General features: G+C 42.8%; 1 protein-coding gene and 1 long non-coding RNA gene across 3 annotated transcripts in view; one reads left to right on the top strand and one right to left on the bottom strand.

Moving 5' to 3' along the window:
• The window catches only part of DOCK10 (dedicator of cytokinesis 10), a 267897-nt gene that overhangs the window by 169960 nt on the left and 69969 nt on the right, over positions 1–27968 (bottom strand). The window lies entirely within an intron of this gene.
• On the top strand, positions 61–27769 carry LOC107179930. Its single transcript, XR_001510660.2, has 3 exons — positions 61–123; positions 1325–1484; positions 27677–27769. It is a non-coding gene; the product is annotated as an uncharacterized LOC107179930 (long non-coding RNA).

The raw sequence follows: 27968 nt of genomic DNA on the forward strand, positions 1-27968 counted from the left end.
ACTGTAGGCCTCCACGTCTGCCACCTAAACAGCCACCGAACTTCATCATCCTGGCTAGATCCCAAAGGTAAACTGTCATAATATACCTAGGACCTGAGAAGTCTGTTTCAAGCAGTTGCGCAGGTAAGTGTAGATTAAGTTAGTGGTCTTCCAAGATGATCACTTTAGGACACAAGGAGAACTTAGAATTCTACTGATATTGGTTATCTAAATAAAGAAACTGTACTTGAGGGGCGCCTGGGTGGCTCAATCGGTTAAGTGCCTGACTTCGGCACAGGTCATGATCTCATGGTCTGTGAGTTCGACGCCCCCATCGGGGTCTGTGCTGACAGCTCAGAGCCTGGAGCCTGCTTCAGATTCTGTGTCTCCCTCTCTCTCTGCCCCACGCTTAGTTGCACTCTGCAACTGTCTCTCAAAATGAATTAAAGGTTAAAATAAAATTAAAAAAAAAAGAAACTGTACTTGACTGCTATGTAATGTAATAGACATTGACGAGGATACCTTGATTCTCAGTCAGATGGTTACAAACTGTTAAATAGTTAATTCCCTAATCTGTATTTTCTCTGGGGTTATTTAAAATGCAACTCTCCCTTCAGAAGCACCTGAATTCTCCTTCCTGTTTTATTCTTCTCCATGACACTTGCTAGCTTGTGACACTACCATACATTGTACTTATTTATTTTGCTTATGATTTCTCTTCCTGCACTCAACTTTATGCTCCATGAGAGTGGAATTTTTGTCTGTTTTCTTTTTTAAATGTTTATTTATTTTTTAGAAAGACACACACACACACACACACACACACACACACACACACACACAGAGCACAGGTTGGGGAGGGGCAGAGAGAGAGGGAGACACGGAATCCAAAGGAGGCTCCAGGCTCTGAGCTGTCAGCACAGAGCCCGACGGGGGGCTCCAACTCAGGAGCCATGTGATCATGACCTGAGACAAAATCAGATGCTTAACTGACTGAGCCACCCAGGTGCCCCTTGTCTGTTTTCATTCACCATATCTTCAGTGATGACAAGAGAGCTCAGCATCCAGAAGTTTCTCAGTATGAAACTCTTAAGTTTAATGAAAGAATAAATGAGGGCCTCACATTTATTATGCCTAACAATGAACCTTGTCCCATATGTATATTGTGTTTTGAAATACTAGCTATTGATAAAAACAACAGAATTCGTATACATATGCAGAGACTATGGAGTGTAGGCAAATTTTGTCTACTAGGTAAGAAATATTTGAAGGCCATGGGACTAGGAATTAATTGATTAGACACTTGAAAGATGGGATCCGAAAAGATTTTGTTTCTTCACTGCAGGATGAGCCTACTCTCCAGTGGTGCCCACCAGTCTGATGAAACCACTGCTTGCCCGTGAGACATTATGTGGGTTATAAAGATGGTCGAAGGAATATTTCCACTGAGGTCTGATCTCCATGACCACCAAGACAGAAGCAAGCCCTGCCAACCTTCCCAGGCGGTGAGTCCTGAGGGAGAAGCATTATGAAGAGTCGTTATGCCTGCTTTTATAACAGACAGGGTCAGTTCCAAAGGCATTTGTCAAGGGCACATCTGTGCAGAGTCCAATATGACATGCACTGCGGATACAGATACGACACTTAACCGGGAGAGCAATTTCTTTGCAAAGGGTTGCCAGTATTCTGAGAGTTTTGAACTTTAAGAAAGAAAAATAACGAGGCTGCTGACTCACTGACACCTTTTGCTCCTGCCCTAGCCGGAAGTAGGATTCAGCCACAGACAGAAAGGGGGAGTGTTGGGGCAGCGGGAGACGAGGAGCAAATACACTGTGGTTGTTCTCGAGGCTTTTGTTTCCAGAGCCTTGTCTTCTCTCTCTAGTGCTCAACACGTTTAAGAGTCCAGGTGCAGGACGGCTGCCTTGCATGAAGCCACCCAGAAGTGAGTGGTCCCAGAAAAGACTCTTTGACCATCAACTTAAAACTGTGGCTTTCTGCCCCTCCCCCCTTTTTGTTTGTTTGTTTGTTTTGGGCACCGAGAAACTGGAATAAGACATTCTCATCTGACCCTGAGAAGCCCCTTTTGCAAACATGGTTCTAGATTCTGTAGCGAAGGTGGTGATCTTCAGGAAAACTCTCACTTAACCGGCTCGTCCAAACACCAATGGCCTAAATAGAAGCCATCTGCTTATTTAATGAGCCTTCATCTTTATAGAAGTTGCTGTTTTACTGACACAGGCCACTCCTTTTGCTCCAGTAATAACCGGACTTAAGTGAAGCACATACATATACCTCAGACTTGAGAAACTCATTTATCTCTACCTTGTCGTGCAGCAAACTGATAGAGAGAGATGCCGATCTTTCCTTGTCCAAGTGTGGGCACTGAGGAAGATTCCTTAAAGAACTATGAGAAACATAGTAAGAGACGATAAAAATAAAAAAAGGGGAAGTAAACTGTATCATTACTTTAAAACTGGCTTAAGTAGGCAAACAAAGATTCCATGTGGCAGAAGCCCTTTTGATCTGTGGTCACTGAATATTTAGCAATTTCACTGTATGTCGTTAGCTCTAAACAGATTATACCATCTACGTAACTCTTCAGCAACTGTTAGATGAGCAGGCATATCATAGCACATGGAGAATTTTCAGATTTAACTTTTTTTTTTTTTTTTTTTTTTTACTTTTTTCTTTATACGGCATTATCAGAGTCCACCTCTGGGTCACCTGATTTCCCGGGGTAAGATTATGTTTCTATTTTAAGATCTGAAAATAGTATTTTACCACCCTTTTTTTTTTATGGACCCGTTTGAGAAACTAATAAAAACTATAGACTCACTCACAGAAAGATGTAAGTACTCAGAAAATGTGCATGCATGGGGGTGTCTGGGTGGCTCAGTCAATTAAGCATCCAACTCTGGATTTCAACACGGGTCATGATCTCATTGTTCATGAGTTTGAGCCCCACACTGGGCTCTATGCTGACGGTTTGGAGCTTGCTTGGGATTCTCTCTCTCCTACTATTTCTGCCCTTCCCTTGCTCTCCCTTTCTCACTCTCTCAAAAAATAAATACACACACACAAAAAAATAAATTAAAAGAAGGAAAGGTGCATGCATGGTTGGAGGTCACAAATCTTGGAAGTCCATCCACGGACCCTCTTACCCGTGGTAGCCTATATCCCTAACACATGATTTTAGAAGGTAGGAATGTTGTCTTGTAACGAAGCATTTAATGATATTGAGCAACTCTTGTGTGACTTCCTCTCTTTCCAATATTTGCATCCAGTCTTTCCTCTATTCCTCTTCAGGCGCCACAGTTCTTTATCCTGGAGTCCCTCCCACTCCTCAACTTCTGCAAAATGAGAATGACTCATTTCTCCTCTTGCTTAGCTGTTCATTGCAGCTCCCTTATGTACTGGCAGAAGGAGGCATTGCCAGGCCACATATGAAGTTGTCAGATAGACATAACTTGAGGTGACTGCAAAGGAGGGGGAAATCCAGTAGCACGGACTGGGGCGTCCCACAGGATGGCACCACTGGGGACTTCCACTGGTTCAGATATGTGTTGGGTGAAAAAAAAAAAAAAGGCTACCTAGGGCAAAAACAGGAATAAAGGGAAATCAGAGGTTAGTTGGCTCAACCACCAGGACTCACTGTCAAGCTCATCAGTAAAGCAATCTGGTACCAATTCATAATCAGAATTTATTAAGTACTACACTCAAGGAACTGCCAGCTTCATGAGAAATACAACAGGCCCTTCTTAGCCCGAAGAAGCTTGAACCTGACCAAGGAGTTCGCTAGAGTTTGAAGGAATCTAGGAAAGCTTTATAGTGAAGGTAGAACCTAAGGAAGACTTTGGTTAATAGGTGGGAGAAGGGTTAAGGATCCTCCAGGAAAGAGGAATGTAGCATAAAAAAGGCATAAGACAGAATGGTTACAATCACGGGATCTGGAATCAACTTGGATGCAAATCCCACGTTCGCAGATTCCTCACTATAGACACTTCAGACAGTCACTCACTCTCTCCAGGGCTCAGTTTTCTCATCTCGTCCCTCATATACTAGGGATAGCCCAGTAACTACCTCCAAGAGTTTTGGTGGGGGTAAACGATGTGACACTTAACAGGGTCAACATATTGTGTCGTACACAGTAAGCATAACGACTACTTATTACAAATGCTATCAAGCAGGCCTAAACAGTGTGTTTAAGAAAAAAGTAGGAAGTCCATCCTGTCTACAGCCAAGGTTCAGTGGCAGAAGAGAGGTAGGAACAACTGAAAAGAGAAGCAAGGGGCCAGTTCATGGAAAGCTTTGAATGCCAAGATCAGGAAGTTCCCGTTGTATCCAGAAAGCCATGAGAAACCACTGAAGGATTTCTGCATTACAATGAAAATAAGGCCTTTGGAAGATTCATTTGGTGGCAGTTTGTATTAATCCAGATGATCACACAGAATGGTGGAGGGTAGAAAACTTGGCAACAGAAACATAATTCTAGATCTCACAGAAATCATAAACGAAGATGTGGCAATTAAATGGAAAATGAATGGTAGGTGAAACTTATTGAGCAAATACTGGGTGCTGGGTGCTGATCTAAGCTTATAGTACCTTTTCAAACCATGCAGTGACCCTGTGAGCTAGGTATTATTATTACTGTTATCATCACCCCGCTTTTACAGAGGAAGCTCTTTGGGTCCTGAGAAGTTAAGCGATTGGTCCAAAGTCCCAAAGGAAATAAGTAGTGTGGATGGGATTTCAACCAAAGCAATCCAGCTCCAGAGCCCGTGCTCTCAACCAGAAGGGGGGTTTGAAGATGCTAGCAGGTTTCTGAGTTTGCGATCAAAATGGATGACTGTGGGGCATAGGGTACTAAGGAGAGAGGACTTCTTTTCCTACTAATGCTGATGTAGACATATTGGAGTTTTGGTCAAGAAGATAGGAAAGCAGACATGTCCAGCACCATTGCTGTATGTGTGCCTGGAACTCACAAAAGAGTCGGTGTGGGAGATGTGAAGCTGAAAGTCATCAGAAGAATTAAAATTGAGAAGTCTAAAAGTAAATCAAATTTTGGACCACAGACCTGAGAACACAGCCTTGAAGTTCTTTTGCATATGGTAGAGGGAAGGCAATTTAGAAAGTTGAGAAGACACAGAGATAAAGGGGGAAAACTACCAGGGTAGTGCACCCAGGTGCACGGGGTAAGGAGTTCAGGGAAGGTGGTACAGGGCATCTGGGCAGAGGGGGATGTAGGACCGAGAATGTCCAAAGAGATTCAGCGTGAAAGAAAAGCAAGATGAAAAATAAAGACCTTTCAGTCTTGGATCCAGACAGATCTATATTTGAATACTCTTCAGCCATCGATCAGATAACTTCTGGCAAGTTACTTGACCTCTGTCTGCCTGTTTTTTTACATATTCAGTGGAGCTGTGAGTATACAGCTTATAAGTTTGTTGTGAAGTAATACATGGTAGTACCTGGCCTTGAGCAAAAAACTATATTTTATATACACACACATAATTCCTATATGTCTGCATATATAAGCATTTACTGAGTATGGTTAGTATTTATCAGGTCTACATAGGTTGTATTTATGTACAGAGACACCTATATATGCATATACATATACACACAAAATACACGAACACACAAATTCTTGTGTAGATACGTGCACAAAAGTCTGGCTCCATGGTGCCCAAAGAGAGTAAGTTTGCAATTTTCAATACATGAGAGTCTGGATATTCAGAAGTTAGTTAAGATGGGAAACATTAACCATACTTTAGAAGAAACAGGAATTTGAATGCTACGACATCAGAGATTTGAGAAACAGATCTGTTCGTCTGTATTAGTTTTCTATTGTCGCTGTAACAGCGTAGCATACATTTGGTGGCTTAAATCGACACACATTTATTTATCTCCTAGTTGCTGCGGGTCAGAAATCTGGGTGCAATGTGGTACAATGTGATTCTCTGCTTCGAGTCTCACAAGGTTGAAATCGAAATGTCAGCAGGGCTGTGTCCCTTTCTGGAGGTGCTAGAGAAGAATCTGGGTCCAGGCTCATTCAGGTTATTGATAGAATTCAGTTCCTTGCAGTTGCAGGACTGAGGTCCCCATTTCCTTGCTGTCAGCCAGGGGTCATGGTCAGTGTCTGGAGGCTGCCTGCATTCTCTGGCTCATGGTCTCTTTAGAGTCCTGGGAAAACATCTTTGGAAAAGTGTCTCCCACACAGTCTTATTTTGGAGTACAGCTTGGTTTTTGTGCTTAATCTTCTGTTTTTTAAAGTTTATTTATTTATTTTTGTGAGAAAGAGAGAGAGAGAGAGAGAGGGAGAGAGAGAGAGAGCAGGCAAGCAGGGGGAGGGGCAGAGAGAGAGAAGGAAAGACAGAATCCCAAGTAGGCTCTGTGCTGTTAGCACAGAGCCCGATGCCGGGTTCAAACTCAGGAACCTTGAGATCATGACCCAAGCTGAAGCCAGATGTTTAACCGACTCAGCCAGCCAGGTGCCCCTGTGCTTAATCTTTTACAAATAAGTTAACATCATGAATGTACTGAGAAGAAGGTTTAGGTGAGGACAATACTTGGCATTTGACTGTCAGCTCCACTGAGCAGTGTAGATGCAGGGTGCAATGGAGCTAAGAAATGATTGAGAGGCGACAGAAATATGGCTTTTGGATCATTTCCTGGAAAAAAAAAAAAACTAGCAGTGAAATAAGAGTGAGAAAGACAATGGTAGCTGTGGGGAGGGGCATCAGGACTAAGGAGACAAATCCGGAAGAAGAAAACCGGTGGAGAAGTAATCAGACACAGAGACACAGAAAAGAAAGGCGCTGAGCTAAGGCAACAAGCTATGAGGTCATCTTTAAAACATTTAACTCCGTTTTCACAACATTTGAATACGCTGCATGATGGGCAAATGATATCCTCACTGAATCTAAGAATCCAGGGGGCAGAAACCTGGGTTTCACGGACACTGCATCTGCACCAACTTGATAAAAATTACCCTGAAACTACCGTTATTACTGCAGAGTAACTGGAACCTTGATGGTTAAGTCTTGGACAGCTACACACGAGGCCATGCGTGAATCCGCAAAGCCTGGTTCGAACCCATGATAAGAGCAGTTTCCTGTGCATTTCCACCTGTCTCCACGCTGCCTCTTGGGCCCATCTCTCTATTCCAATTTATTCCACCGCTGAAGTTTTCAGCATCTGCCGTGATTACTCCTGCTTTGTTAGAGGATATTTACATAACTCCTTTCATGTTTTCTCTTCCACTTCCAATCAATTTTGCCCTTTGCCTGCAGGTTTCTGTGCTGCCGGGCTTCGCTCACGGAGGACAAAGAAGGGTTGCACCTCTGGGTTCAGCTCACCACCGTCCACCTTGTTTCAAGGAAGTAAAGCACAAGTAGCTACTTCCTCCTTCTCTGTGGTCGCTCCTGAGTCTGGCCCCTGGCAGCAGGGCTCTTTACTGAAGTTCATTACTTCCTGCTGCAAAGGTGGGGACTGAACAGCTCAGTTACCTTGAGAGAGCCTTGAGGGGCTTAAATGAACACAACAAAGCCTCTTATTTCTAAGTGTAGAGCTTTCAGTGGGCTCTGTCTGTAGAATACAATAGTTTTTCCTATCCCCTAACTTCCGCTCCCAGTAGCAAAGTAGAAATGATTTAGGCATTTCATATTGCCGGGCAATATGAATCTCACTGAGGGAGAATGTAAATTTGCCCCAAAGAGAAACAGACGTTGTGTGTGGGTATGGTGTGTACCGTGTGCGTGATGTGTGTTTGTTGTGTGTATGTTGTGTGTGTGTGCGTGTACATAGGCGTAAGTGATCTTCACTGCATTAAAATAATTGATAGTATTCCATTCATAGCCCTTCAAACATGTATCAAGTGGTAATGATATTGTTATATTACTGAATTTAAATGGGTCTTAGGAGGCAAAGTTTCCCACTTAATCAGGATTTGATGTGGGACCGAAAGGGAGGAAAACATTCATTCCTTACAGAGTCTCATGAGCCCATCTTAGAATCTAATGGCAATCAGTGAAGCGGTGATAGCTGTTTTCTTTTCTATGGTGGACTTAACGTTGGTCACCAACTTCTCCAGGGAAGAAACACTATAGCCTGGAGATATTTATATATCTCACCCAAAACTCTCTTAATACAGGAAATGAGGAACACTGGATTTAATGTTTGCCCTTTTCTCAATTTCCTGATGGGTAGTTAGCTATTTATCATTTACCTTGAAATTTTGGGGAAAGGCTTCAAGACTTCAGCGTTAGCTTGGTCTATTGCAAAGTGGAGAACCCCTATGAAGCAAGCATTCGTTCTTATGGAGACCATGCTTTAATTCAGATTCCCTGCCATCATACTCAAAGCCAGAGCATAACAACCTGACGATAACAACAGCAAACGTACACAGCTATTATATGGTATTCTCGGCTTGTGTTTCACACAAATATATATAGCTGGATGGTTAACGCTTTTTAAAAAGCCAGGCAGCTAATTCTTCACCTCGTGTTCTTCTCCCATTAAAAAATAATCAACCCCAAGTCAACATAGTTTCTACTGGACAATGATTCTTCCATCTTTTAAAGAAGACTGAAAGGCATTCTGGGTTGAGGCAGATGATTTCTTTTACAAACGAGCAGATGAAAACATTCAATAGCCTCCCAGAAGATGGGAGTTGAGGGACTCTGAATCGATGCTATTATCTTTGATCATATGGACTATTGCCCAACAGCCATTTTCCCCCAGAGACGGGCGTTGTCTCTGCTGGCTGGCTTGGATCCCATGGGAGCTTCCCACTGCTGGCAAAGTTAACTACACCCCAGAGTTATTTCACTTAAAATAAAACAAGCACCCAAAACTGGCCTCCTATAGTCACTCCAACTGCTAATTACCTTGCTTTCACTACGACTGTCACCCATGGTTTAATAATTACTCTGAAAATCACATTGTACACAAGTTTTATGGAGAGGCCAAGGTCTTTCAAACCTTTTGAGCTCTGATGGAAAAACTGGTTAATTTATATGACATTGGCATTGCATGTATTTTATTCTCCTGGTGGTCTTTTCACTGCAGAAGGATGTGTCTTTATAAAGGGAGGGCAATGAAGCATTTTTACCTAAGCAATTTTGATAAGGAAGCATTGTCATGTAAATGCCAAACCCTGAGCATATGTGCAACAAAATATTCAGACTAACGAGGCTTGCTGGTGGGTCCTACAGACGGCCTAGGGTAACTCGGCAACCAGTCTGCACACAAGCCATTTCTTTAATGGCATCTTAATGCATTCATATCTTCTAGGGCCTCTGCCAGGAGGAGACAAAGCTAACAGCATACTTTATTTTAAGTGTTTAATGCCTTGCAAGGTAGAAATGGGAGAATAATGGAAGGGTCTTGGCTTTTCCGTCAGGAGCTTCTTTCTGTTTTTCAGAGAATTAATTGTTGGACTTCCCTTATTTAGCTACGTGCACTGTGGTAAATTGTTGACCTTTTGATGTGTGATAGGTCAAGGTCCCACATTAGAGGACAAATTAGCCTTCTGCTATCTGTTCTTGTTGGGTGCATAGGAAGGACTGAGGAACGGGCGAACAAGGATTGGGCAACCCTAACAGGGGCACCCGTATCTGTTTAATCTGGTTCATGAGAATGGCAGCAAATGCAGAGAGGTTCTGATCTTTTGTCGATAATTCCTAGGTCCTGGTCCATGCCAGGTGTCAGTGGTAGAGAGAGTTAAGACGGAGTGCTCATCCACAGTCCTCATGAGAGCCAGTGGTACACATCAAACACTCTACGGAAGTACAAGAAGGCAGAAGCTAGGTGTCCAAAGACTTCAGACAGGCATGGAGATGTGAATCAGGCCTGGGCAATACTAGGGCTTTGGAAGTCGCCACCATAGGAAGCTGAAGGGAGAGGTTCTCTTGTGAGTGCATGCATCACGTGGGGAGGTTGCTAAAAAATATGGATTCCTGGATCTTATCTAGGACCTCAGCAGGCCTGACGGGGGCCTGGTGATCTGGTTTTGTAACTAACTTCCAGGTGACTCATCTGGATGCTCCACGGACTACACTTTGAGAAACCATGACTCAGAAGCTGGGTCACCTAATAGTTTTCTTAGGCAGAAAATCATATAACAGTGACCCGTGGGGCCCCACCTCCCAGTGCAAATTATTCTTCATACTAAAGTCTTATTTGTAAAATCAAATGTTTCTTTCCCTCATGTATACTCAATAAGGCAGAATGAACGAACTAGCTACATCATCCTGAACTTTGGGGGACCGAGGAGAAAACCTTGGAGTGAAACCAGCCATTGAAAACTGGGCCTAAGATGGGCCTCATTTGTCCGTCAATTTGACTTCGTGTCCTCTTTGTTGGCCATCTCTTGGACTTTTGTAACTCTGGCCATACTCGTTTCTCAGTTATCATCCGAATCAGGTTTTCTCAAACTCGGCATACTGACATTTGGGCCAGATCATTCTTTCCGTAGGGGGCTGTCCTGTGCACTGCAGGATGTTTACAAGCATCCCTGGCCTCTGCCCACTAGATACCAGTATCCCCTCCACCCCACCCTGCTGTGACAGCCAATGACATCTTCAGACATTGCCAATTGGCCTCTGGAGGGTTTGGGGAAGAGGGAAAAATCACACCTGCTTGAAAACCCCTGGTCCAGAGAAGTCTTGGTGGCTTAGTCAGTTAAGCATCTGACTCTTGATTTTGGCTTGGGTCATGATCTCATGGATCATGAGATTGAGCCCTGCATTGAGTGCAGTGCAGAGCCTGCTTGAGATTCTCTCCCTCCCCCTCTCTTTCGCCCCTCCCTGCTTCTCTTTCTCTCTTTCTCTCTCTCAAAATAAATAAATAAGCTTAAAAAAATTAAAAAAAAAATCTCTGGTCCCAATGCTAATGCAGCTTATTTAGCCTCAATATTTCCTTGGTGATGGTTTTCAGGCCCAGTGACCTTCTGGCAGATAATGGAGGTTTCTCTTAAGATCAGAGCTAGCTCGTTTTGAAAGTCAAGTTGACAGTCGGTTGATGGGAAGGAACTCAGGACTACTGGCCTTCAAGTCAGCTCCCTCTTTCACTTCTCCATCCCTCAAAACCCCACTACTGGAATGAGTCTGGGTCTGGGTTTCTGTTACTGTTTGGGATGTCCCTATTAAAGCACAGCTATCACTTGCTGGGAAAAGATTGGAAGCCATTATAATCTTCACTAATTTATACCTGATAGAACTCAAGAGGCAAGCACATTTCAGCAGTGTGAAGGATAAGGTTGGGAATGTGGTCTTTGCCCTTACGAGTAAGACCACTGGGCTGGAGTCTGTGGGCTTGTGTGTGATTCCTGGCCTTCCCATGTGCTAGCTGTGAGCCTCTGGACAAGTTACCCAAACTCTCCGAACTTGAGCTTCCTCAACTGTAAAATGAGGGTAACTATTACACCTACCTCACCGAGTGTTTTGAGGCTTAATAAAAGAAGATTTATGAAGAGCTTAGCACAGAGCCTGGAATAGAATCAAATGCTCCGTGGATGTTAACTACGAGTTTGATGAGGAGGCCATTGTGTTGAGGAGATAAGTGATCATAAGCTGGGCCGCCGTATTGTGTGTTGAGGGTGTGGATGGTCATAGATGCTTGTGAACTGAACATTAGGAGGAGCGGCGGGGGCGGGTATTAGAAGGGTACGAGCTTTGAAAGTCGTAGTGAAAGGGAAGACATTCCAAAATGAAGGGAGAGCTCAGAAGACCCCGTCGGCCTGGATGTGGACAATTAGGCTACATGGCTCTTCCTCCAATGCACCCTGGACCCTTCCACAACTGACCTCTTTGTGCTCACTGTTCCTGGCAATGCCACATATTTCATTTTTGAATCCCCACTGTGCACATCTACAAAAGCTTCCAATTATCCTATTTCTGTCATCTCCCTTCATCTCCCACACAAAAGACCCAAATGCCAAGGAAGTTGAGAAAGCCAAGATTTAACCAGTATCATATGCTTTTTTATCTTTTCATGATTACTTTTCCGCCCAAGCAGGACGGTAAATTCCCAGAGCAATAAACAGTATCGTCTTTATGTCTGCACTGTGCCGGGCCTCCTACCAGCATGTGGCAAATACCAACATTATAATTACCAATCCGACGTTGTGAACAGGAGAAAAGGGCACTGCACTTTCTGTTCTCCATCTTCTCCTTCTCTCATTCCACAACTTTTCAAGGCCACCGCAAGATATCACAGTACACTGACAAGGAGACATTTAATCTGACTTTGCCCTCTTTTGCAAGGGTGTCATGGATTGGGAAGCAGATCCATTACCTAGATTGTGTCAAAAGATCTTTGGTGGCACTGAAAATTGGCATTTCTCTTGCGTGGCTGGCATTCAGGGTTATATTTTCAGAAAGCAGTTTTGAATTTGTGTTCACGTCTTATCTTTCCGAGCCCATGACTACTGAGGGGAGACTGCCATTGAGAAGTCATTTCCTTCTTTCTTCTAGGCAGTGTGCACTTGTGTTCACAGGGAAAGGAGCATGGACGGCAGACAGGAGGTGTGTAGTCCATAGTCAGTTCACTTACTCATAGCCTGAGTGACCTTGGGCAAAACAGTAACCTCTCTGGCCCTCGTTGTCCTAGAGCATTGTTTCATCTCTAAAATTCTATGTTTTTGTGTTTGAAAAAGGGTGGCTCGGTTGAGCGTCCAACTTCGGCTCAGGTCATGATCTCACGGTTCATGAGTTCGAGCCCTGCGTCGGGCTCTGTGCTGACAGTTCAGAGCCTGGAGCCTGCTTTGGATTCTGTGTCTCCCTCTCCTCTGCCCCAACACCACTCATGCTCTGTCTCTCTGTGTCATAAAAATAAAAAAAATATTAAACAAAATTTTTTAGCGTTTATTTACTTTTGAGAGACTGAGAGAGACAGAGCACGAGCAGGGGAGGAGCAGAGAGAGAGGGAGACACAGAAACAAAGCAGGCTCCAGGCTCTGAGCTGTCAGCACAGAGCCCGACATGAGGCTTGAACCCATGAACCACGAGATCACGCCCTGAGCTGAAGATGGACACTCAACCGACTGAGCCACCCAGGCGCCCCTGTTTTTGTGTTTTTTAAATAAAACAGTTTGTCTCATCCATTTCCAGATAGACTAGTGACTGGGCTGAGAAAAAAAGCTTTTTCCTTTTCTTTCCTTCTTTTTTTTTTTTTTTTTGAACCTCAAGTGCCAATTAGAGAAGAAAGACGATCTGTAGTCGGATGCCTTTCTCCACACCTAGTCCAGATGGTACATCCAACGCTACCTGGCCCTTGCTCCCTGTTCCCAGCCAGATTTCATTTCAGAAGTAAACAGCTGTGCTTCCTGACTAGATGACATTGTCCTTGACATGGTTTATAAACAGAACATGGAAGAGAATTTTGGCACTGTTTTCACACCCACTTGTTTTCTTGATATTCCTTGGTTTTCCTAGGGGGAACATCTCTACCCTCTCACCTTCCGGGGCGTATCCAACAAGTGCCACGACTATACCTGGACGGGAACCTTGAGAAAAAGGACCCAAGGGCAGAAAATGTGATTTATACCAAACGCTGCCCTGAGCCCTGGACATTATAGTTCTCAGGCCCTCCTTCCTTCCTGTGCTTCTTAAGACCTGCTGTTGAGTTCTTCTTTCAATCTGATGGGCTCTCTCCACCTTCATTCTTCATTCCCCTTGATTTAGGCAAAGCTATTTTCTGTTTGCAACCATTTGTTTGCAGCCACTTGTTTATGTACTCTGCAAAAACAGGGGCAGATATTGTGCTACGTATTTAAGACAATCAGAAAAAGAAAACAACTTCTTTGCCTTTACAGAGCTTAGAAGGGCTGGCTTGGCAAGTGCTGTAAAGGGAAGTTTGCACCGGAAAGTACTAAAAATTAAACAAATAGAAATCTCGTTGTTTTCTCTCCCAAGTATTTTTGTTTTTTTAAAGAGAGAGAGAGAGTGTGTGTGAGAAGGGGACAGGGGCAGAGCGGGAGAGAGAGAGAATCCCAAACAGACCCCATGCTCAATGCAGAACCTGACTTGGGGCTCAATCCCACGACCCTGGGATCATGACCTGAGCTGAAATCAAGAGTAGGACGTTCAACCGACCGAGCCACCCAGGGGCCCCCCAAGTATTCTTGTAAGCACTAAAATCAAACAGCCAACTCGTTAAAAAAAAAATAACTCCTTACCTTTCTTTCCAAATTCTATTCCATATGACCTCACCTTTAGGTTAGTATCACCTTCTACGTAGGTGATACAATCAGGAACTTGCTACTCATTTCAACTTCCCTCCCCCCTCATCTGCACAACTAGCTCATCACAAAATTCCAATGATTGTATCTTTTCTCTTGATTATCCCCTGCAGTAGTTTCCCTGTCTAGCGCCAGGCCTGACCGTGTCATTCCCCAACTCAGAAGTCTCAGATGGCAACCCCCTTGTCAATACTGTTTCCCCAACCGCGCTCTAGACCTTCCTGATGTGTGAGTCAGGGCTCCAGACAAGAGATCATCTGATGTCAAATCAATGTGAGGAACAGTGGACTGAGCAAACCTAACCCGGTATCCTCACTGAGAACTCCCCAGAGCTTTAGATCGCCAACGTGCAATGGGAATCTCTCGAGGAGTGTCTCGTAGGCAATATTTCTCGGGGCACTGCAGCATTTTCTTACAGAGCGCTCATATTCTGCGTCACACAGTCTGGGGAAGGGTCTCCACAACCCGCACATCCAGTGAGACACCGGGGAGACAGAATCAAAAATATTTTCAAAAAAGTAAACGTTAGCGGCATCTTTTCCAGGGTAGATGGAAACCGTAGGAGTTGATGTGAGGAAGCAGGACAGTCTGAATCAGGGGCAGATGCCAGGTCGCACTGGCGCTAAAACAAAGGGAAGGCACGGGGCACACTGGGTGGCTTCGTCTGTTAAGCATCTGACCCCGGCTCCGGTCATGATCTCGCAGCTCGTGGGTTCGAGCCCCGCATCGGGCGCCGTGCTGACAGCTCAGAGCCTGGAGCCTGCGTCAGGTGCTGTGTCTCCCTCTCTCTCTGCCCCATCCCTGCTCACGCTCTGCCTCCCTCTCTCTCTCAAAAATAAATAAACGTTAAAAAAAATGTTTTTAAACAAAGGGTGGCTGGTTGCTTCAGGACAGGACCTCTGTCCCCTCTGCCAGTTTTGGCCCTGCTCCTGTCCCAGAGTGAGCACCAGGCATCGCCCACCTCTCCCAGCAATGATGGCTCAGAGCAGAATAATCAAGACGCTCATGCACATCAGCAAGGGAGATACAGAACTTAAAACAATTTGCTTGAACTGGGCAAAGGGCAACATCTACTTAGGGATGTGGCTCTGGGTTTACTGGGCTTCTGTGAAATCTCAGCCTAATAGGATGAGGCAGGGACAGATTTTTGTGGTTGTGTAGTAAGCACTGAATAAGCACTGGAGTTGGCATGGAAAATAATTCATGACCCAGTTAAGGTGAAAATATGGGACATCTGAATCCTCCCTCCGTCCCTACCCTCCGCCCCTTCCCTGCAATAACTGGTGATACTCTAGTGTGGTTTGTAAACAGAGTTTTAAAAGGATTTATTGCTTTCGGTGCATTAGTTTCCATATCTTCTGCTTGCATTATGTTGCTGAAAATTAAGTTAAGTGTCAGATATGTATTACCACATTCCCCTTTGATATTTTTACAGCAAAGAAAGGATAATTTGACTTGGTATTATTTAATTAGACCTGTGGAAATCTTTCTTAATTAAGAGTCGGAGTACACGTTTTTCGAAACCTAAATACGATCTTCAGCCTTACATTTACATTAACATCAGAATCATTTTCCACTCATATCAGTCAAACATGCTGTAATGTATTACAAGCAGCAGAATCCTCATGGGGTCCTTGAAACTGGAACCTTGAATTAAAGTGAAACTCTAATAAAAACTTACAGGATAGTGACAATCAGGCAGCCAATGACTCAACTTGGTTCCACAATTGTGTTTTCCTGCCACTAGTGTTTTAAAACATTGGAAATAGTCGACAGCATTTAGAAATAAAAAAGATTTTACATAATAGCCTCGGCTACTGACTTCTCTTAAAAAAAAATTCAAGGTAGGATGTGGATCCTACCTTCTAACATGGGAACAACTGCTCAAGTGTCATAACGGCCACACCCTTTGTGTGGGTCATGCCTTCTTTAATTTACCATGCTCCTCACTGCTCCCATCGTCTTCTTGTCTAGCTTGTGTGGTCCCTAGGCATCTGAGTTGGAAGTCCCTTGACATGAAGTCACATTCACGATCTTATCTTTTAGTAAGGCTGTTGTAACTCGGAATCTGATCTAAGCCTTACTGGATCCCTTTACATTAAACAACAAGCCTAAAGATTTCTACTGCCAATATGGCCGCAGTTAATCTGGGTCTATGGGGGATCCATAACATCGTCCTGAAGATTCCCCAAGTATGAACAATATACTGATATCTTAATGTAGTAATAAAACTGTTTCTGTTCTCACATTCCTACCAGAACATCCCTACCTTGAGTGCATGGGGCAAGAGAGTATTTCTGGCATTGGTTAAGCCATCGAAAGCATTAGAGTATATGACACTTCCTCTTTAACTTTTCAATTTTTGGGGCTCGTGTGAAAAACTGGTGTGGCAGTGAATGGCATGGTTCAACACCTCTTCATGTAAATGATGGGAACACGATGCTTAGCAAAACCTCGAAGAAGTGACAAACTATTTGTTTTAAAGTGGAAACAAACAGTCTTCAATTAGCAATTTTATATTAACAATGAAAGAAAGATCCTAAGAGCTTTAATATAAGAGGTTATAATGATATTACTAAGTTACTTAACTATACATACATAATTTAAAATTATTTCCCCCATACATTTTTAGAACATATCACAGATCTGGAGAAGAAAGTCAGCACCTCATTCAATAAAATACGGATGGCAGATTAGAATTAATCTTGGAGACACTTGATAATTCCAAAACTCTATTATGTTAGAGGAGATTCACTGTGTTTCCATTAACGTAGTTAATGGAAAGATTAACAAATGTTTCCCTTTATTCTCTCCATTTACCCCTGGAAAACTATGACAATATCATCCCTCTGTCTTCATAGAAGGTCCCTGTACTGGTAATCACGTAAGTCATGACGAAAGACTGTAGGAGGAATCTTTCAAATAATTTAGTAATTTCATAATACTATTTCCAGATAATGCTATGGTCGCATTTTTCTTCTATGTTGTAAGATGGTCAAGAGATGATTCTGCCATACTTCACACCCTCTAGCAACATATAGTGGTATTGACATTTTTCCTCCTGCTGTCAGAGGACATTATTTAGTAATGGACTTATCCCCGAAATCCTCCCTCCAAAGCACCCACACCGTTTTTTTTCAGCTCTTCTATTGTTTCCACAGTCACGGTTTTCCTTCTAGGATGATTGAAGTTGGGCAGAGAATTCACCTCTGATGCACCCATCCATCTCGCAGTCGCCCACCTTTCTGGCCTCTCTGATCTCAACATGAAACCACGTAACTTTTAAACTGTCCTAGGAGTATAATCCAAATATGATGCCAAGACTTTGTCGCTGACATCTTTTGTAGTAAATGACAAATGCTTATAGCTTGGCCCCACTGTCCAATAGCTGGACCGTACACAAATTCTGCCCCCTTGGGGGGGAAAAAAAGAATGAAAAAATGTAGAGAATCAGGAAAAAGATGAAGAATGTTAGGAAGAATCTGGCATTGCCCCTAGCTTTTCTTAAACTGCGAAAGATGGGTAATTGAAAGGTTTGACATAGTGTAACCATCAAATGGGATGTTTTTATTTCAAAAACAACAGCAATCACAATAGGAAGGATTGAGAAGAGGGAAAGGCAAAGTTATAATGAATTTCTGAAATTCTCCAGTGCAGGTGCAAGCCCATTTTCCCCAAATTATTTTGATATATGACTAACAGCGAACAATTAGTAACTGCCCAGGCTTGAACTTACTATAAGATTTAACAAGGTTGGGCTTGCACGTAGGGTGCACAGGTCACTCCTATATTTTTATTCAGGAAAGAACTATTTGGCTCTGGAAGGTATCTAGCACTGTTTATTACAAAACCTATTAGTTTCATAATATGTGGGAAGCCAGGTTTAATGTATAAATAATGTTAGGAGAGAATATAATATTCACATCCATCGCAGAGCAGAGGAAAAAGGGATGGAAAGGTTCAGGAAGGCAAGGAGGCACTTGGGATGTGTGTGTGATCAAACCAGGCAAAATCTCGGGGCCCTAAAGATTATTTGGCTCAGCATCACCAAGCTTTTACAATTTGGTCTGAAATTCAACAAGTTATTTCCTATATATTACTTTTCAAAGGATCTATTTAAAAGTTTATAGTTGGAAGGACTAAATGCAGGATGTTGAAGGTTAGAAGATGCTAAGCCTCTTGTGGGTGTTTTCTTTGGTAAAATTTAGAGGACTACCTGTGTTTATTTATTTTTTAGATTTGAGGCAGAGAGAGAGAGAGAGAGAGAGAGAGAGAGACAAAGAGAATCTTAAGGAGGCTCCACGTTCAGCAAAGGAGCCCAACACGAGGCTTGATCCCACAACCCTGGGATCATGACCTGAGTCTAAATTGTCGGAAGCTCAACCGATTGAGCCACCCAGGCTCCCCAACTACCTACATTTAGATGGATGTAATAAAAAATGCATCATTGAATTTCAAATGAACTAGGAAAACTCTCCAAATGATAAGTTGCTATAAATATAAAAGATATTTTTCATAACCAGTCAAAATTTAATGTGCCATTCGTTTTCCAAATGCAAACAATTCTTTAATATAGCCTGGTCTTTAAAACAAAATCTCTTTGAAATAGATACCACCTCACTCATCAATAATTCCGTCTGCAGGATTTCTAGAAGCCTAGGAACCAAGGGGCCAGGAATAAAACATGATTTTTCCATAGGTTTGGATCTGGGCCTTCAAATATTTCTAAGAAAGGCAATTATTGGTTGTGAATATCCTCAACAAATTAAAGTTTAAATTTCCCCTTTGAGAAATACATCCTCAAGAAACCAGAATCCCTGCTTTGTATTTTTTTCTTTTTTTCCTTCTCTCTTAGAAGGGACTAATGGGCAGTTTTATAAAAACCCACACCTCACCAGGGCACCTGAGTGGCTCAGTCGGTTGAACGTCCAACTTCAGCTCAGGTCACGATCTCAAGGCTCATGAGAACCCCGTGTCGGGCTCTGTGCTGACCGCTCAGAGTCTGGAGCCTGCTTCAGATTCTGCGTCTCCCTCTCTCTCTGCCCCTCCCTTGCTTGTGCTCTGTCTCTCTTTCTCTCAAAAATAAATAAATATTAAAAAAAAAAACCCCACACCTCATGGGCATAGGACTAGGAGAGGGAGAATTCCAGATTAAGTGGAGAGACAGGGCAGTTCTTCCCACTTACCTTTCCAAGCTGTTTCTAGGGTGGATGTCCAGAGTGAAAAAGCTTCTCCCTGATGGTTTATGTCAATACCATTGCAACAGTTAAAAGGGAAACTCTTTTGGTAGAAGACAACAACTTTTACGAATTGACTTTAAAATTTTTTTTTTTTTTATTAACGTTCATTTATTTTTGAGACAGAGAGAGACAGAGCATGAACGGGGGAGGATCAGAGAGAGAAGGAGACACAGAATCCAAAACAGGCTCCAGGCTCTGAGCTGTCAGCACGGGGCCTGATGCGGGGCTCGAATTCACAGACGATGAGATCATGACCTGAGCCGAAGTCGGACGCTCAACCGACTGAGCCACCCAGGCGCCCCTACGAATCGACTTTTTAATTGTTCAGAAAAAATATTAGTAATTATTAGGTTGATTTTTTAAGTTTATCTGTTTGTTTTGAGAGGAGAGAGAGAGAGTGCAATCAAGCAGGGAAGGGGCAGAGGGAGAGAGAGAGAGAGAGAGAGGGAGGGAGGGAGGGAGAGAGAGAGAGAGAGAGAGAGAGAGGGAAAGAGAGAGAATCCCACGCAGGCTCCACGCTCAGCACAGAGCCCCACATGGGGCCTGAACCCACCACACGGGGATCACAACCTAAGCCCAAATCAGGAGTCGGACGCTCAACCAACAGAATCACTCAGGTGGCCTTAGGTTGATTATTAAAAAAATAGTCATATGACTCCACTCACATGAGGACTTGAAGAGACAAAACAGATGAACACAGGGGAACAGAAACAAAAATAATATAAAAACAGGGAGGGGGGCAAAACAGAAGGGACTCATAAATACGGAGAACGAACTGAGGGTTAGGGGAGGGGTTGTGGGAGGGGGGATGGGCTAGATGGGTCAGGGGCACTAAGGAATCTACTCCTGAAATCATTGTTTCACTATATGCTAATTAATTTGGATGTAAATTTAAAAAAAAATAATAAAACAATTTAAAAGAAGGAAGTAAAAAATAATCATATTCCAGATCTGATGATTAGAATTTTCCCGAAAATATAATTATTCAACCTTCTAAGTGTGTGGAATAAATGGCCTGTTCAGTGCCAAGTGCTTTAACTTCACAGTGTGTGCAAAGTTGAAGGGGACCTACAATCCTAAAAGTGCCCAAATTTCATGTTGTGTAGAAGACAGAGTGGAGCCTGTCATATAGGAAATGTGAAAATAAATATTTGCTGACTGCATGCCCAACAACAGGTACTATTAAGCACTCTTCCACGGCAAGGTCAATGCAGACCCAAGCGAGCCTCAGTTTGCTTTACTTTAAAAAAAAAAAAAATAACGTTTATTCATTTTTTGAGAGAGAAACAGAGACAGAGAGCGAGTGGGGGAGGGGCAGAAAGCGAGGGAAACACAGAATCTGAAACAGGCTTCAGGCTCTGAGCTGTCAGCACAGAGCCCAGTGTGGGGCTCGAACTCATGAACCGTGAGATCATGACCTGAGCCGAAGTCGGATGCTTAACTGACTGAGCCACCCAGACACCCCTCAATTTGCTTTTCTGCCCTCATCTCCCAATATGATCCTGTAATCGGCCCATAACGCAGCCCTCCTTGGACGGGTTCTTGCCTCCTGGTATCCCCCTGACGAACTCCCATGGCACCTGCTTCACGTTCTTCTTGTGACAGTTGCCTACTTCTCTTTGGGTGGTATTCACTTATTACGAGCCAACTGCCCTATTGCTGCCGTATCTTCTTAGACATAGTTAGTTTCTTAACTACCTTCCCATCCTTGAGAGAGCTTAGTTTCAGAACTCTCACGCAGCAGATGCTCCTTAATTATTAAGAATGTAACTGGCGTCTCTAAAACTTCCATAGAGTGTGTTAAGTCTGAAGTCTAAAGTGCTATTTCTTAAGAATTTATTGGAAAATGCTTAAAGAAGAAACTTGCATTGTACTCATTTATGCAGAAAGGGCCCTGGGCATCATATAAAACTAGAATGTTCTCACCGGATTATTTTCAGAGAAATAATTTTTGATCCAACCATGTGTCTTACATACCAAAAAACGTTCTTTTCAAAGAGCCATGTTTAAGTGCCAAGTGAATGCTAATTTTGGAAGTTGGAATGTATTATTAATCATGTCGTCATGGCTTCCAGTGAATGCAATTACTTACTATCTATAGCAGAATTGAGCTAATTGATTAACGTTACTCTGTAAAAACACAAGTGGGCACAACTGACTCTCTGATGCCTTCTGATATTTGGCAAATAGAGTGCTGAGCCCATACATCATCCAGTCTCAGCCTGCTCTTTCCCTCCAAGTTCTTCTAAAAGACGTTTCTGAAGGGTCTGCATATACCTGAGAAGTAAAGATTACCTGGGCAGCTAGGAAAGCATAGATGGATAATGCTGGATCATGGCTCTAGCTCTTTGCTTGACATTCATTATAGAAAGTTCGAGCCCCGCACTGGGCTCTGCACTGACATGGCAGAGGCTGCTTGGGATTCTCTCTCTCCCTCTCTTTCTGCCCCTCCCCCACTTGCACTGTCTCTCTCTCTCTCAAAAATTAATTAAAAAAAAAAAAGAAAGATTTATGGGACACTGAATTTCTATTTTTCTGCAACTGTTAAGTTCCCGCATGTAATTGCTTGGGACCGCAAAAGGGAAATAAATGTTTGCTTCACTCCTACTTTCTAGAAACCTTAAGTGTTTATTTCCTCCCGCGCAGCAATAGGACTACTGCCTTTGCTATTCGAATCATAAAACTGATCATACAGGCTTTAAATCTGAGCAGTCACCACACAGCATTCCTGAGACAAAGCAGAATGACCCTTATTGAAAAGATGCAGAAAAATGCTAAGTGTGACAAAGGGTATAATGGGCTAGATAACAAGCTTTATTTATTTATTTATTTATTTATTTATTTATTTATTTATCTATTTATCTATTTAATAACAGGTCTCTTTGGACTAGACCTTGACACTTCCTGGGTTTATGGCCAATTATATTTTATTGAGGCTGTGAACAAACACGAATAAACCCTTCAATGCCCGTTAACTCGTGGATATAAAGTTAAATATCATCCTAACGCAGATATTCAGGTAAAAAAATAGAGGCTCACATTTAACCACATCTGTGATGAAAGAGGCAGGCATCACCGATATCTTTGGAAACTCCTTTAAGCCTAAAATCTTATAGGTGCTGAAACAAGAATGAGCTCATGAAATGATCCCAGATAAAGTTCCATCTGTCCTCTAGTCTTCTCCAGTATTAAAAAAGTTTGCCTTTATACAACTTAATCTACATAGTAAGTGAAAAGTTTCAGCGCTTTCCTGGTGGCTTGGCATTGGCTAGGATATACCCCAAATATTATTTTATAATCAGTTATCTGAATTTGCCATTTTATTTCGTGGCTATGACAGAGAGTGGGTTGTATCAGTGATTATAATAGATCTCCTTATCAAATTACAGTAGGAAATTAAACCAAAAATTGGCTCTGTACCCACACATCCTGGGTCGTGATCACGGTTAAGCGTGCGATTAAAAAGGTCTCTTGAACCGCATACAAAAACTCACATAAATCCATGCTTCTTTTACAATTTAAAAAAAAATACAAAAAGGAAAAACCGAGAAGCTTTATTCTATCTTGCTTTTTCCTCTTCCGTAACTGCGGTTTTCTAACGCCTATTCATTATCCACTTTGGGGAGACATCTAAATAGGAATCACCAGCTGAATTTTGAGTGGATTCATCTAAAGCTCCACCTTTGAGCACGGGAGTCAGATCACCACTGAGGCGGTAAAACACTGTTAAGTTACGACCATGACTGTGCACCGAAAAGAGAGCATGAGCTAGGAAATCAAGCGTGTGTGAAACCGAAATGGCAAGGAGGAAGCTAACAGAAAATGATACGTTTAGTATTTTTACTGACTGAAATAATCCTCATGTGGTATTTAAAGAAGAGTGCCAGAAAATAACCTCTAGGAACTAAGAATAGTTTAAGCTTTGGATTCGTTAAACCGCAAGAATACGGTTTAGAATCTAAGCCTAAAAGAGTTCAAGGCAGGGCAGGTTCTGGGACTAAGTAAGCCCTTCCCTGCCAGAAAGGGCTTTGCCATTGGAGATGTGAAGCCTAGAGCTCAACTCCATCCAACGGTCCTCGCCTCCTGCATCCTACCCAGGCCTTAGTCTCAATCTCCTGCTTCCTCTGTGGTCTTTAGCACACAGCTACTTTTAATCCACTCGGTCCTGAGAAATCCACTTGGTATGGCGTATTTAGCATTCTCTGTGCGACGTTAACAAATCGACATTGATTGCTAGGAGGTAAGAGATTAAACGAAATAACATCTACCAAGATTTATGCATTTTACTACACAAATTTTGTCCTCACTGGCTTTGTACTCACAAGGTTCTGAATAAAATAGCAGACTCAGTGGTAGGTGGCGAAATAGGACAGTAGATTACCTTTCCCATACGTACAGGGCTCCATTTAAAACTCTGGTTACCAGGCTAATGGCTATGACATCGTAGCTGAGTCCATATCCAAGCTCAGAACTACACGGCGTGCATCCATGCAGACACTAACTGTGCTTGTATGGATAGAACGGGGCCGAATGTTTAAAGGCAACACAAGGTTGGAAAGTTTCTTTGACTGCAGAACAAACAGAGCCAGAGACACACATGTGCCTACAGAGCCACCCCCACCAACTTCAACCAAATGGCAGCAGAGGGTGGGGAGGGAACAATGAAAGCAGGGCTTGCCAAATGTGGGCAGTGACGCCTTCAGAGAAGCACAGTGTCTCCTGCAGAACCCCAGGGTGAATCTCCTCAGCTGCCATTTCTCTGCTTCTCATGGTCTCAGTTTGAGATCGGGTTCTCCGCCTGGCCCGGGGAAGTTTAAACAATGAGCAGTCGCTTGCAGAAGTAGCACTTTTCCCAAATTAAGGGAGCAAGCTTCTTCTGGTCCTTTCTAACGTACCCAGAGATAATCTCCATGATTCTGTTTCTCCTTTCAATTCTTCCGTCTTCAAGGAAGTCATCTGAAGTCTTGATGATTGTTAGTAACTTTCAGCCCATGGGTAGTGAAATACACTTTCCCCAATTAACAGACTCAGAAAGCACTTGAAGGATATCTTAGGTGATTCCAAAGGTCCTTACTGTTTTGTGATAAATTCATGCAGAGTTTTTCATTTTATTTTACTTTTTCAGCTGTGCAAAAAGAATCTGTGATTCGACTCTGACCCCACTTCTTCGCCAATGAGCACTCCAGGGCTGTTTGTGGAGACGTCATTTCTAGAAATGTTCAGTGGTTCATTTGTTTGTCCAAACAAAAGCCTTCCCTGCCTATCGCATCAGACCCTGAGGGTGATTCCGCCCCAGTTTCGAAAGCTCCAGACCGTCCAGGCTCTGCTCAAACTCAGAGCTAAAAGAACGACATGGTTATATACAATCTTTAACTCAGACCCATCGGCATTCTTTTTGAACAGCATGGGCAGAAATGGGACAAAATATGGTAAGCCACGAGGAACAGATAGATTGAAGGGAATAAAAACTACAGTCACAAAAGTGGCACAGATGGAGATGTCCCATTGTCTGAGAGTGTCGCAAAAGCACACTGGTTTTAGGGCGAGCCTTACTAAAAGGCCTTTTGAAAAACAATCCAGTGCCGCTTCGATCTGGAAGAGGAAAACACATTTCACGCTTCATTTCTCTTACTGCTCAGTGAGCTTGCTCTTTACTTTCAATCTCTCTTTGTCCTTGATCCCCATCTCTACATTTTGCTCCGCTTACTTCTTCCAATGGCTTGTGCACTTGGACAATGCCTTGGTTCACCGGGCTTCGTCCACCGAGTCCCCCCTTTTGAATAACTTTTTCCCTGATGAGTCTCTTAATATGCCAGCTTCCTTATCTGGTGGAGAAGCGAGGGGCCATCATGCATACCAACACGTCCCCTTAGCAGGAGCACAAAATAATAAACAGAGTATGTGGTCGCATACAGAAGTCATTACTTTAATTTCTATGACGCAGGTGGGCAGGAAGTATTTTCCTCATTTGACACACGAGGAAGAGGCACGTTCCCTCGGTGTGGCACGCATCACGCTGGGCTCACTTTTCATCGAGGTCAATGGCACTGCAAGGAATCACCACCATGCTGCCCGTCAGGATTCGGAGGCTCAAAGAATTCAAGGAAGCCTCCCACAGTCCCAAGTTTTTCAAATGACACGGGTCCAGTACGGAATCCCACGTGTCAGTGCTGTTTCTGTTACAGCACAGCATTTGGGGAGTGAGGGTTCTGGAAGCAACAGATAGACGCTTCTGTTCCCAACACAGAGCTCTTTAATCTGAAGAGATTACAAGAAAGTGATCTGCCTTTATTTTTTCCCCCTTTGTTCTCTCCTCAGTGGGACCCCTGGGACCCACACACTCATATTCTGTTTCTGTAGCATCTGCTGTTATTGGTTTACGCTACAGACTAACTGGGACTCGTGCTCTTTGTATTTAATCCTTAAAGCAACCCCAAGAGACTAGTTTGGAGCAAGAGTCCTTTTATTTATAGAATGGACAGAATCGGCTTTCATCCCTGTAGAGATTTATTCCTCTAAAATGATCAGAAAAAAGTAGTCAGGAACTGGATAATATTTGCTATACTTGTTAGTATTTTGCAGTTAGCATATATGTGGTTTCACTGGAAATTGCACACATACTCTGGAAACACATAATCTTTGGATAATGAGGAGGGAATAGCATGTAGTTAAAAAGGGTGCACGTCTTTCATTGTGAGACCCAGGCAAATGTCCTTGTTTGGCCACCAACTCTTACAAAAGTCACAGATGTCAATTTATCTCTTTGGCCTGAGTTTCACCTTTCAAGTGAGGGAGGAATTCTATGATCCCCAATCCCTAATATTTTATTATTCTCTATAATATGTATGGAAAACCCTGAATTTTTAAGAAGAGTACCAAACAGCTTGCAATATTGGACACTGAGCAGAATGTCCTGGAAAGTGATCCCAGACCTGAGTCAACAGAGAGGGGAGGGCAGGCAGGTTCGGTGGGAGAGGTGAGCGGGGCCAGGCTGTCGGAGAGGAGAGAAGGAGAGTGGGGTTAAAGAGGTGGGCAAGTCTGGGACACAGGGACATTACACAGGTTTGACAAGGGCCACCCTGGGGTTGTCCTTGACTCCATCTCTAGCCTTGGTAGTCTTTTCACTTTTAGTTTTTGCATTTTTGTTTATTTATCTGACTCATTGGCCAATTCGATAAGGATGACATTTATGCACTTTAGGAAGATTTTCTAAGGATGGGAGAAAAGATAAAGTTTTAATTCATCTCAAATCTTTCGTCATATTAATGGATACCCTGGTCTCCCCTGCCCCTCCCTACATGCTTTAAAGAAACTAAGCGGCACGTTTTGTGTAATTTAGTTTTGTCTTAATCAAAACCCCCCGTGCAACGCAACAGAGCATACACTGTTGAAGTCGGGCAGAAGTCTTGCACCACTCACCGCTCTGGTGTCTCAAGAGACAGGCGGCCTAATGGCCACAAGCAGTGGTTCGGGGTTCCAATCACAGTTACTCGATGAGTGACCTTCCGCAAGTTCACCAGTTGTTACCCCTACACGGTCCAAGGCAGCAGCCACTGGCCATAGGAGGATACAGAGTGCTTCAAATGCGGTTAGCGTGACCGAGGAAGTGAATTTTTAATGACGGCTAATTTCAATTAATTTTGATTTAACTTGAAGAACGGATACTCTCTCCAGTTATCTGAGAATATCCAACTAGTTTTGAAACCACTGAGATATGTCAATTTACTCTTTCAACTAGTAAACTTTATGAAACCTATATACCGAACCAGTTCTTAGGATAAATATTGAGCATCCAAATGGACATATGCTATAAGCAATCATACGTACTGAACTTGAAGACTTTGGTATAAAAATGTGAGATACCTCATTGACCATTTTATGTTGATTGTATGTCAAAATAATAATAGTTTGGATTTATTGAGTTGAATAAAATGTACTATTAATGTTGTTGTTGTTGTTGTTTTCACTTTTTAAAATACAGTTCCTACGAAATTTTCTATTACATGGCTTGCATTATATTTCAATTGTACAGAGCTATGCTTTAATATCTCCCTCAATGATAAAAAAAAAATAGTCTCCACAGCAGTTGTTGTGACAACAAGAAAAGATAACTGTGTGAATTTCTCAGGAAAGTGCCTAAAAAATAACTGGATGTACCCTCCAAAGAGCTATTATTTTGTGAACACCATTTCCATTTCTGCTTTCTCTGACACAGGAAGGAGAATTTGAAGACCTATCCTGCGGGATATTCTATCTGTTCCCCTGAAGTGCATGAAAGCCAAGAAGGCCATTGATCCCACACAGAGGTACCAATGGCAGGGATGCTGAGAATCTACCAAATAAATCCATATTTTCTTTTTATTTCATGGGTTCTGACTTTGTAAGCGTCATGACCCATAAGATATGGCTTATGTGCATTGATTCATTCATCAAACCTTTTACTGAGTATCTATTTCTAGAAGAATCCAGCTCCCACAATTTTGAATTCAGTTCCTTAACTGTTACAA

Source organism: Panthera tigris, chromosome C1 (assembly GCF_018350195.1).
Source record: "Panthera tigris isolate Pti1 chromosome C1, P.tigris_Pti1_mat1.1, whole genome shotgun sequence".
Taxonomy (NCBI): domain Eukaryota; kingdom Metazoa; phylum Chordata; class Mammalia; order Carnivora; family Felidae; genus Panthera; species Panthera tigris.